Genomic DNA, 10801 nt, shown 5'->3' on the forward strand with positions numbered 1-10801 from the left:
TGGATGTTGTCAACAAGATAGCAACTATGTCTCTACCGACCAACAAGAAGGAAACACAAGCTTTCCTAGGACTTGTGGGATTCTGGAGGATGCATATTCCAGGTTACAGTCAGCTTGCGAGCCCTCTCTATCAAGTGACCCGAAAGAAGAACAATTTTCAGTGGGGTCCTGAGCAGCAACAAGCCTTTGAGCACATCAAACAGGAGATCGCTCGGGCGGTAGCTCTTGGGCCTGTTCGGACAGGACCAGCTGTGCAAAATATACTTTACACATCACCTGGGGAGCACGGACTCACATGGAGCCTCTGGCAGAAGATACCAGGTGAAACTCGAGGTCGACCATTAGGATTTTGGAGCCGGGGATATCGAGGATCAGAAGCCCACTACACTCCGACTGAAAAGGAGATACTGGCAGCATATGAGGGGATTCGAGCTGCTTCAGAAGTTGTTGGTACAGAAGCACAGCTCCTCTTGGCACCACGGCTGCCTGTGTTCCATTGGATGTTCAAAGGAAACATCCCTTCCACACACCATGCAACCAGTGCTACCTGGAGTAAATGGGTAGCATTAATCACGCAACGGGCTCGACTGGGGAAACCCAACCATCCAGGGATCCTGGAAGAGATCATGGACTGGCCAGAAGGTAGAGATTTTGGAGCGTTGCCTGAGGAGGTGGCTCGTGCCCAAGAGGCACCGCCATATAACGAGTTACCAGAAGATGAGAGGCGTTATGCTCTCTTTACTGATGGATCCTGTCGTGTGGTAGGAAGCCATCGGAAGTGGAAAGCTGCTGTGTGGAGTCCCACAAGACAAGTCGTTGAGGCCACTGAAGGAGAAGGAGAGTCAAGTCAGTTCGCAGAAGTAAAAGCGATCCAACTAGCCCTAAAGATTGCTGAACGGGAGAAGTGGCCAGTATTATATCTCTACACGGACTCCTGGATGGTGGCTAACGCCCTGTGGGGGTGGCTACAGGAGTGGAAGAAGACCAATTGGCAGCGCAGAGGTAAACCCATCTGGGCTGCTGCATTGTGGCAGGACATCGCTGCCCGAGTGGAAAACGTGGCTCTAAAGGTGCGTCATGTAGATGCTCATGTGCCCAAAAGGCGTGCCACTGAAGAACACCAAAACAATGAGCAAGCAGACAGAGCTGCCAAAATTGAAGTAGCTCGGCTGGACCTGGACTGGGAGCGTAAGGGTGAGCTGTTTGTAGCTCGATGGGCCCATGAAACATCAGGGCATCTTGGCAGAGATGCAACGTACAGATGGACTCGTGATCGAGGGGTGGACCTGACCATGGAGGCCATCTCACAGGTCACTCACGAATGTGACACATGTGCTGCAATCAAGCGAGCCACACGAGTAAAGTCTCCCTGGAACAGAGGGCGATGGCTGAGTTTTCAATACGGTGAGGCCTGGCAGATCGACTCTATTGGACCACTGCCACGAACACGCCAAGGCAAGCGCTACAGACTCACCATGGTAGAAGCAACTACGGGTTGGCTAGAAACGTACCCTGTAAATCATGGCACTGCCCGAAATACCATCCTGGGTCTTGAAAGGCAAATTGTATGGCGACATGGTACTCCTGAAAGAATCGAGTCAGACAACGGGACCCATTTTCAAAATAATCTTATAAACTCCTGGGCAAAGAAACATGGCATTGAGTGGGTGTGTCACATCCCTTATTACCCACAAGCATCTGGAAAGATTGAAAGATATAATGGACTGTTGAAGACTCTGTTGAGAGCATTGGGCAATGGGGGATGGAAGCACTGGGATATAAATTTAGCAGAAGCCACTTGGCTAATTAATACCAGAGGATCTGTTACCCGTCCTGGGCCTGCCCAAACAAACCCCCTTCATCCTGTGGGACGAGATAAGGTCCCTGTAGCACACACAGGGAGGTGGCTGGGGAAGGCAGTGTGGATTGCTCCTCCCTTGGGAAAAGGCAAGCCCACTCGCGGGATTGTCTTTGCTCAGGGACTGGATGTACTTGGTGGGTAATGCGGGAGGATGGGGCTACTCAGTGTGTGCCTCAAGGACATTTAACCTTGGGGGGAAAGTAATCTGTGGGATGAGTTGTATGTTGCAGGAAGTGATGGAGGAAGTAGGAACGATGAAGAGTGAACCAGATACGTGCAATGACGACCCAAACCTAGCCGGTGCTGGAGTCCAACGGTCAAGCATACTTCTGTCCTGAGCATCTATCTTGGCAGATGGAAGCCAAGTCACTGAACATCTGAAGGAGTGAAGAAAGCTGATGGAATGGAGAAATGAATATTATGTGGGCCCTGGGCATAACGTAAATGGTATGGAATAAGGGGTGGAGACTGTACTGGGTCTGGCTGAGCTGGAATCGGTTTTCCCCTACAGCAGCCCCACGGTGCTGTGGTTTATGCTGGGAGCTGCAGGGTGTTGGCAGCACCCTGGTGTGGTGGCTGCTGCTGAGCAGGGCTTACACAGCACCAAGGCTCTTTCTGATATTTCCCCCAGTGGGACGGGGTGGGCAAGATCTTGGGAGGGGACACAGCCAGGACAGCTGACCCGAACCGACCCAAGGGATATTCCAGACCATGTGACGTCTGCTCAGTGTAAAGCTGGGAGACAGGAGGAAGGGGCTGGGGTCACCTGTTGGAGAACAGCTTGCAGAGAGCAAGGCCCTGGGTCTCTGCAGGAGCTGATTGCAGCCATCTGAGGTAAACAGAGGAAAAACCCCGGGTACAGTTATGCTGACAACAGACTGTTATGTTAACAGAGAGAGAAACTGAGGTACACAACGGCCTTGTGTGTGATAAAGGAACGGCCCTGGGAGAAAAACAGGTTCAGAAGAGGGAAGATGTTGTGACATGTCTGAGATGCCACAAGGGGCTGGGACATTATAATGTGGCCTTTTACATGTACCCAATAGATTTGTGAGTAGTGTGCATGGTTAGTGTAGAGCGCTTATATAAGGGGTGATTTCTCTCAATAAAGTTGAAGCTTGCTCTATCGTTCACGTTGAATCGGCTGCTTGCTTCCTCCGCCCGCCGCAAGTGGCGCCCTGAGCAGGGTTACCCGATCCCTGCTTTTCCACCGGACGGAACCCGGGAAGCGGCGGATGGACTCGGAGTAGGAAGGCAACGCTGCCACCTCCTCAGCGCCAGCTGCAGGTGTTCACTCCGAGAAGGGCGACCCCGGAAAGGCCGCAGTAGGGACTTACCCAGGAAAGGCCAAGGAATTAAGGAATTAAGGAATTAAGGAATTAGGAACCTGGTCGTTGGCTACTTGATCGGATGTTAAAGAAGGTCGTTAAGCTACACGGTCCAGCATTTTAAGGAATTTAATGAATTTTCGCCCGGGCAGGAATATTTGAACGAGAGGTAGTCCTAAAATTTTTTGCTTTTTATAAAAGCGGGGAATAAGTGCGATAAAAGACTTAGCCGCGCTGATTGGTCTGGGCAAGGCTAAGGACACTTTAAAGAGCCAAATTTATTGTTTGACGGATCAGAATGGTGTGATAATCTTTTAGACCCTGATGCTGTAAATCCTGAAAAAGAATCTGGACTGCCTGGTCTGTGTCCTCCCTTAACTGAGGATGATCCGTAGGTAAAAGTGAGGCGAAAAAAAACCCAACAAAAAACCTTGGCGCAAGGTAATATGGACATGGCAAGAAAAAAAAGCTATGAGCCGAGTCATCAGCCACGTTGGGAGGAACGGCATTTTTCTGTTATTAAAGATTTAGAGAAAAGCATTAATAAGAACGGGCTGCAAATCCTCAGACTACACCAGCTGTACTGGAGGCGATGGCTCAGGGATATCGATTGGCCCCATAAAATTAGCTAGCACTTTTCAGAAATAAACGGCATTCCCGCCGGCACAGCGCTCTGTCAGGAAAACCGAGCGTGTGGATCCCCGTGCTCGGCGTTCGGAGCTGGCGGCGGCGGCCCGGGGCCTCCCCGACCCCCCCGCGGAGCGGCCGCCTGCGGCTGAGCCCGGCGCCGCGCTCTCGGCACCCCCCGCCACAAGCGGCAGGGCTGTGCAGCACAGGCTGGAGATGTTCTCAGTGGAGTCCTCGTCTGGGCGATATTTGTCACTTCCTGCTGTGAGTGTGAGTGTCAGGAGCTGCTGTGTGAGTGTGAGTGTGAGTGAGAGTGAGTGAGAGTGAGTGAGAGTGAGTGAGAGTGAGTGAGAGTGAGTGAGAGTGTGTGAGAGTGTGTGAGAGAGTGTGAGAGAGTGTGTGAGAGTGTGAGAGAGTGTGAGAGTGTGAGAGTGTGAGAGTGTGAGAGTGAGAGAGTGAGAGAGTGTGAGAGTGTGAGAGTGTGAGAGTGTGAGAGTGTGAGAGTGTGAGAGAGAGTGAGAGAGAGTGAGAGAGAGTGAGAGAGAGTGAGAGAGAGTGAGAGTGAGAGAGTGTGAGAGAGTGTGAGAGAGTGTGAGAGAGTGTGAGAGAGTGTGAGAGAGTGTGAGAGTGTGTGAGAGTGTGTGAGAGTGTGTGAGAGTGTGTGAGAGTGTGTGAGAGAGTGTGAGAGAGTGTGTGTGTGAGAGTGCGTGTGAGTGTGAGAGTGCGTGTGAGTGCGTGTGAGTGAGTGTGAGTGTGAGAGTGTGAGAGTGTGAGAGTGTGAGAGAGAGTGAGAGAGAGTGAGAGAGAGTGAGAGAGAGTGAGAGAGAGTGAGAGAGAGTGAGAGAGAGTGAGAGAGAGTGAGAGAGTGTGAGAGAGAGTGAGAGAGTGTGAGAGAGTGTGAGAGAGTGTGAGAGAGTGTGAGAGAGTGAGAGTGTGAGAGAGTGTGAGAGTGTGTGAGAGTGTGTGAGAGAGTGTGAGAGAGTGTGAGAGTGTGTGAGAGTGTGTGAGAGAGTGTGAGAGAGTGTGTGTGTGAGAGTGCGTGTGAGTGTGAGAGTGCGTGTGAGTGCGTGTGAGTGAGTGTGAGTGTGAGAGTGTGAGAGTGTGAGAGTGAGAGAGTGAGAGAGTGAGAGAGTGAGAGAGTGAGAGAGTGAGAGAGTGAGAGAGTGTGAGAGAGTGAGAGAGTGTGAGAGAGTGTGAGAGAGTGTGAGAGAGTGTGAGAGAGTGTGAGAGAGTGTGAGAGAGTGTGAGAGAGTGTGTGAGAGAGTGTGTGAGAGAGTGTGTGAGAGAGTGTGTGAGAGAGTGTGTGAGAGTGTGTGTGAGAGTGTGTGTGAGAGTGTGTGTGAGAGTGTGTGTGAGAGTGTGTGTGAGTGTGAGAGTGCGAGTGTGAGTGCGAGTGCGTGTGAGTGAGAGAGTGTGAGAGAGTGTGAGAGAGTGTGAGAGAGTGTGAGAGAGTGTGAGAGAGTGTGTGTGTGAGAGTGCGTGTGAGTGTGAGAGTGCGTGTGAGTGCGTGTGAGTGAGTGAGTGTGAGTGTGAGAGTGAGAGAGTGAGAGAGTGAGAGAGTGAGAGAGTGAGAGAGTGAGAGAGTGAGAGAGTGAGAGAGTGTGAGAGTGTGAGAGTGAGAGAGTGTGAGAGTGTGAGAGTGTGAGAGTGAGAGAGTGAGAGAGTGAGAGAGTGAGAGAGTGAGAGAGAGTGAGAGAGAGTGTGAGAGAGTGTGAGTGTGAGAGAGTGTGAGAGAGTGTGAGAGAGTGTGAGAGAGTGTGAGAGAGTGTGAGAGTGTGAGAGAGTGTGAGAGAGTGTGAGAGAGTGTGAGAGAGTGTGAGAGAGTGTGAGAGAGTGTGAGAGAGTGTGAGAGAGTGTGAGAGAGTGTGTGAGAGTGTGTGAGAGTGTGTGAGAGAGTGTGTGAGAGTGTGTGTGAGAGTGAGAGTGCGAGTGTGAGTGCGAGTGCGTGTGAGTGAGTGTGAGTGAGTGTGTGAGAGTGAGAGAGTGTGAGAGAGTGTGAGAGAGTGTGAGAGAGTGTGAGAGAGTGTGAGAGAGAGTGTGTGTGTGTGTGTGTGTGACGCGGCCGCTGCAGCTGCGCAGTTCTCCGCCCAGGGAAGCGGCCGCCGAGGAACTGCAGGGTCCTAGTGCCGCCCGCTGGGGCATCGGTGCTGCGGTTGGTTTGGGCGCCGTGTTCTCAGTGTCACAGGTAAAACACCTCCTCTAACGGGAGGCAGTCATTCCGTGTTGGTTGTTGTTTGGAATTTAGGTGCACGCTCTGCGGGGAGAGTGCCCCTCTGAACCATCTGCCTAAGGGAAATGTTGGCAAAAGGTCATCTGCAACCTGACGGGGGTTGTTTGTTTTACCAGGGGTCGCAGATGCTGGTTATGAAGAGAAAAATCAATATTATGGTCTGTACCCCTGTGTTCTGTAACAAAAGGATCAAAAAAAATTATTTAGCTTGCTTATTTTACTGCGGCTCCCCCTAATAGTATACCAAGAAGCCGCAATTACTCAGGATTTAGGTCAGCAGGTACCCCTTAAATATTTTTGGATTTAAACGTGACACAAGGTTAACTTCTGGTAAAATGTACTCACATTAAAACTAAAAAAAATAAATCTGCCGAGCTGACAGGCATTTAGATGCTGGTGCAGATGTGACCATAATATCTGTGAGCAGACTGGCTGTTGGCTCCGGTACCTCAAATGCTGTTCAGGGTTGGTGTCATGCTGCAGCAATTCAAAGCAAGGCTCTCATTCATGTGAGGGGCCCAGAAAACCGGGTAGCAAATATTCATCCATTTCCATTGGAAACCCCTATTGCATTTTGGGGTCATGACTGTATGACTCAATGGGGAACTCAAATTGGGTCAAATTTGTCTGAATCACCGCTGCAGCACGACCCACCCTGAACCCCCCTGACTCTCACCTTGTGAACCGAATCACCTGTGTGTATTGTCCTGCGACAACTTAAAACTGCTATTAAGACTTTAAAAGATTTACAGACACTGTTGGGAACCATAAATTGGATACAGCCGTCGTGGGCCTAACTCATGATGATCTGCACAGCTTATCTGATATTTTCTGGAAAGATCCTTCACTGACATCACCCGAAGCACTCACAGAGAAGGCAAAACAAGATCCTCACCGCATAGCTAACGCCATCGCAGACAGACAAGCATCGCAAGGATACTGCACTTCCCCCACGGACAAGCCATCGTAGAAAGAGCACGCCAAAACTTGAAAGCGCTTTTGCAAAAAGAAAAAGGGGGGAGATCTCGGCTCCAGGTCAGCCGTATGTCACGTCCCGCTCAGACGAGGGGGACGAGTGACTCGATTCGCAAATCCCCAACTGGAGCGGACAAGTCTCCAAGTTCAAGCATTTATTAACTCCCTACAATGCACTAATTGAACACGTGATAATTGGCCAAGTACAGAGCAAGTTGTGGCGAGCAATATAATATGCTTTGCATTTCTTAATAGAAAAAGGAAAAGAGGGAGATAGAGGGAACGGGGGAATACAGATCACCGGTCTGGGTTCCTGCGCTGATCCCGCCGGCGAGGGTTCCAGGAGGCGGCCGTCTTTTTTGCTGGCATCCGTCTTCTTCGCTTCACTGCTCTCTCCAGAGGGCCGGGGGGGGCAGGGAGAGGGGCAGAGAGAGAGAGAGCCCCTTCTTCTCCCCTTCGAATTATACCCACTTTCCTTGGGTCCGTCCCCTAGGTCGACCCACAGACCTACGTATCCCACGTACGGGGAGGGGTAAGGTGTTCCATGGGGTGATGTCATTAGCATGATCATGACAGCCCTCGTTAGCATAGTGAGGGGCGTCAGCTTTAATATGCATTTTGTGGATAATGAAGCAAAGTTCATTCACCGGACACGTGGCCCTTGCGATGTGCCCAGGTGCCCCAGGGCAGAGCCGTCCTGTCCCCACAGGGCTCTCTCCCCCAGCTGCACGGGGCAGCGTTATCAGCTTCGGCCTCCACAGAACGCACCCTGGGACTCAGAGTTTGGTCTTGGGAGCGTTTGAGGCATTTCTTCACTCAGCCTCAACTTTTCCTTTCCCAGGCTGTTGGTCTCAGTTTCTCACAGGCCTGGTTTCTCGTCTCTCACATCCCACCCCGTGACTCAAACACTCCAAGTTCTTCTTTGACCATTGTGATCTCAAAGGGTATAGGGAAAAAGAAGACAGAAGGTAAGAGAGTATATCTCTAACTGCTGCAAGGCATACTATGAAAAGCAAAACTTTGCACAATATTACAATACTAATATTTACAAGCCGTCCTCCCCACCCCGTGAGTCCTGAGGATCCCGGTGATGTTGCTCATGACCCAGGGTTCCATCCATCACACCAGTTCATTGGCCAGAAAAGTTCTCTGTTCCTGTCGGCAATCTCCCTCATCTCGGCACGGGTCTCCTCTGCAGAGGTGCTGTAGAGGTGCACTGTGGGTGGGGATGCAGCGTTCTCCCTCAGTCAGACTCAGCACCCCGCACAGTCCCTGTTCCTTCAGCAATGCCAGCTGGATTCTGCAACGCCATCCTGGATGCTTGGGTGGGTCTGCACCTTTAATTCCTTAAAGGCATACCTTGTTAGTACATACAAATGCTAAGGTAAAGTTTCTAAAACTATTTGAGGTTACACAATCACATCAGAAGGTCAACGAGGATTTAAATGAGAATACAATTTAATGTTCAGGTACAATTTGTTAATGCTTCATTTGTGGGACCAGACCCCTTCAGCTAGTCTGATTATTTCGTCTTGCTGTTGGTTGTATGATATTTGGAAGCACCAGTGTGCAGTCACAGGTGACTCACAGGCTGCCTTAGTTTTGGAGGTGATTCCCAATAAGGTAACTCAAGGCACAACTCCAGGTTACCCTTCCAATAAGTGGACTCTCCACACTCAGCAGGCACGATTCCACAAATTACATAACGATGTAAGCAGATTGCAACTAATAACTAGCCGATGATGCCTATAACTATTGAAAGCACTAAAAGTAACAGAGGTCTCTGGTCGTCCAGGATCAATAGCCTGTAAAACAAATACACGCGTAACAAAACAACGATGGTTAGAGAGAAGGGACACCCCCCCGGTATCGATACGGTATTCTTTCCCATGGGCATCAGCAGCCACCCATGAACAGGGACTGGTGGGAGTTTTTAGGGTTAGGGGTACCTGCCCCACAGTGGGCAAGTCTACTAGAACAGCTTGTCCAGGATAATGGAGCGGGTTTGCAGAGTCTTTACTCTCCTTTTCACATTAACAATTTTAGAAGGAGGAAGTGCAGGCGCTTGCTGTAAAAGTCTTATAGAGGCAGTTGGGGACCCAAATTTCCATTTTCTTCCTTTTGAATCTACCCGGGCTTGTCCCTTCAATAGGTCAAGTCCCAGGATATTTGTGAGAAAATTTCCCAGAATCATAATAGTTTCTGCTGCAGTTTCCTTCCCAGGTAACCCGAGCAGTCAGCTGTGGCTTAGAGTCCCTGAAAACATCTCTAACCCAAATCTGCTTTTTGCCAGCAATTATGCCGTTCCGCTTGGCAACGTCGGTTTGGAGTGCTGAGACCTGAGCACCCGTATCTACTAGAAATGTAACTGGAGTTTTAAGGGGGACGAGCAGAAGAGTAATCCACAACTCTCCTTTAGTATTCTCTGTGAGCCTCCTTAAGTGGACTCACCCGCCATCCCCCGGCTCACTTACTGGGGATGGCACGTCCAGTTTCCTGACCCTAAATCAATCAAGTTCTATTCAGGGGCAACTGGTGTTTGAGAAGCAATTACCGCTATCTCGTTAGTTTTCAGTTCTGTCCCTCCCTTCGTCCGAAAGGTCTGCTCGGACGGGGGGGCAGCTTCCTTCTGCAGTGCCCAGGAGATGTAACAACACACACAGCTGCCATTTGAGGAGGTAACTCACCCATCAGTTTAACCACTCCTCTGTTTCACCCTCTTAAATGCTTTACAAAATCTCCCCAAAGACTGAGATCTCTCCTGACTTTAGACATGTGAAAGCTGACATGTCTTTTTAACTTCTCTCGGGAGCGACAGGCACTCCTCAGAAGCAATCTGTCCCACGCGCTCTCATACTCATCTCAGCACATCCTGGGGCTGGGATCCACTTTTCTAAAGGTGTTTATGCACGCAGCAAAGGGGAAAGGCAACTGGACACGCTTACCTTCCCCATTTCAGAGAGGCCAAAAGTAATTTAAACCACCCTCCAAAGAAGGAGCGATGACGTCTGTTCTTCAGATCGGGGGCAGCTGTTCTGCGCTGCATCCAGCGCACCACTTCTGCTGCTCTTTTCAGCCGTTCCTACAAGGTGCTGGGAACAAGAGCTGGACGTTTCCACTTCCTCCGCAATCACAACTGCGTTTACACTCCCCGCAGACCTCTCGCACCCGCACGCCTCCCTCTGATTCCAGGGCACACCAGTGTTACACTCACCTCCCTGCCCGCACCATCACTACTCTCCAAAGGCCACCCCGTGCTGTTTGGCTCCTATGCCCCAGTTTGGAATGAAAACCAGCAGCAAAGAAATACTGCTCATAGAAACATCTTTAAATTTAAAAGGCTTCTGGATTCAGAAAACCTCCACCCCGCAACAGGGAGAGCCCTGCTACCAAAGCTCCAGCACCCCCCGTTCCCCTCAGTCACTCTCCCACTCTTCTGCTGGTACAGACTGGATTTCATTCCACCTGCTGATCCCGGTGCGGCCCCTCCAACTCCTCCGGGCAGACAAGTTCATCAACCCTTACACAGCAGCCTGCTCAGGAACGCTCAGCTTGGGGTACTGCTGGACTTTGGGAAAGTCAGCTCCTGCTCCAAGGTCCCCAACAGCCTGCATCACCTCTCGGAAAGGGAGGAGGGAATTTTCTGCCCCATCCTGATGATGATGCCCTTGGATGATAATTTCCTTTGTGACCTGTAAGGTGCCTGGAAGCAGAACAGGGTTACTGAGATGGAAGATCCTCACGCAATATTCCCAGCACTAGTTGCTGCTGTGGTTACAG

Source organism: Athene noctua, unplaced genomic scaffold, assembly GCF_965140245.1.
Source record: "Athene noctua unplaced genomic scaffold, bAthNoc1.hap1.1 HAP1_HAP1_scaffold_34, whole genome shotgun sequence".
Taxonomy (NCBI): domain Eukaryota; kingdom Metazoa; phylum Chordata; class Aves; order Strigiformes; family Strigidae; genus Athene; species Athene noctua.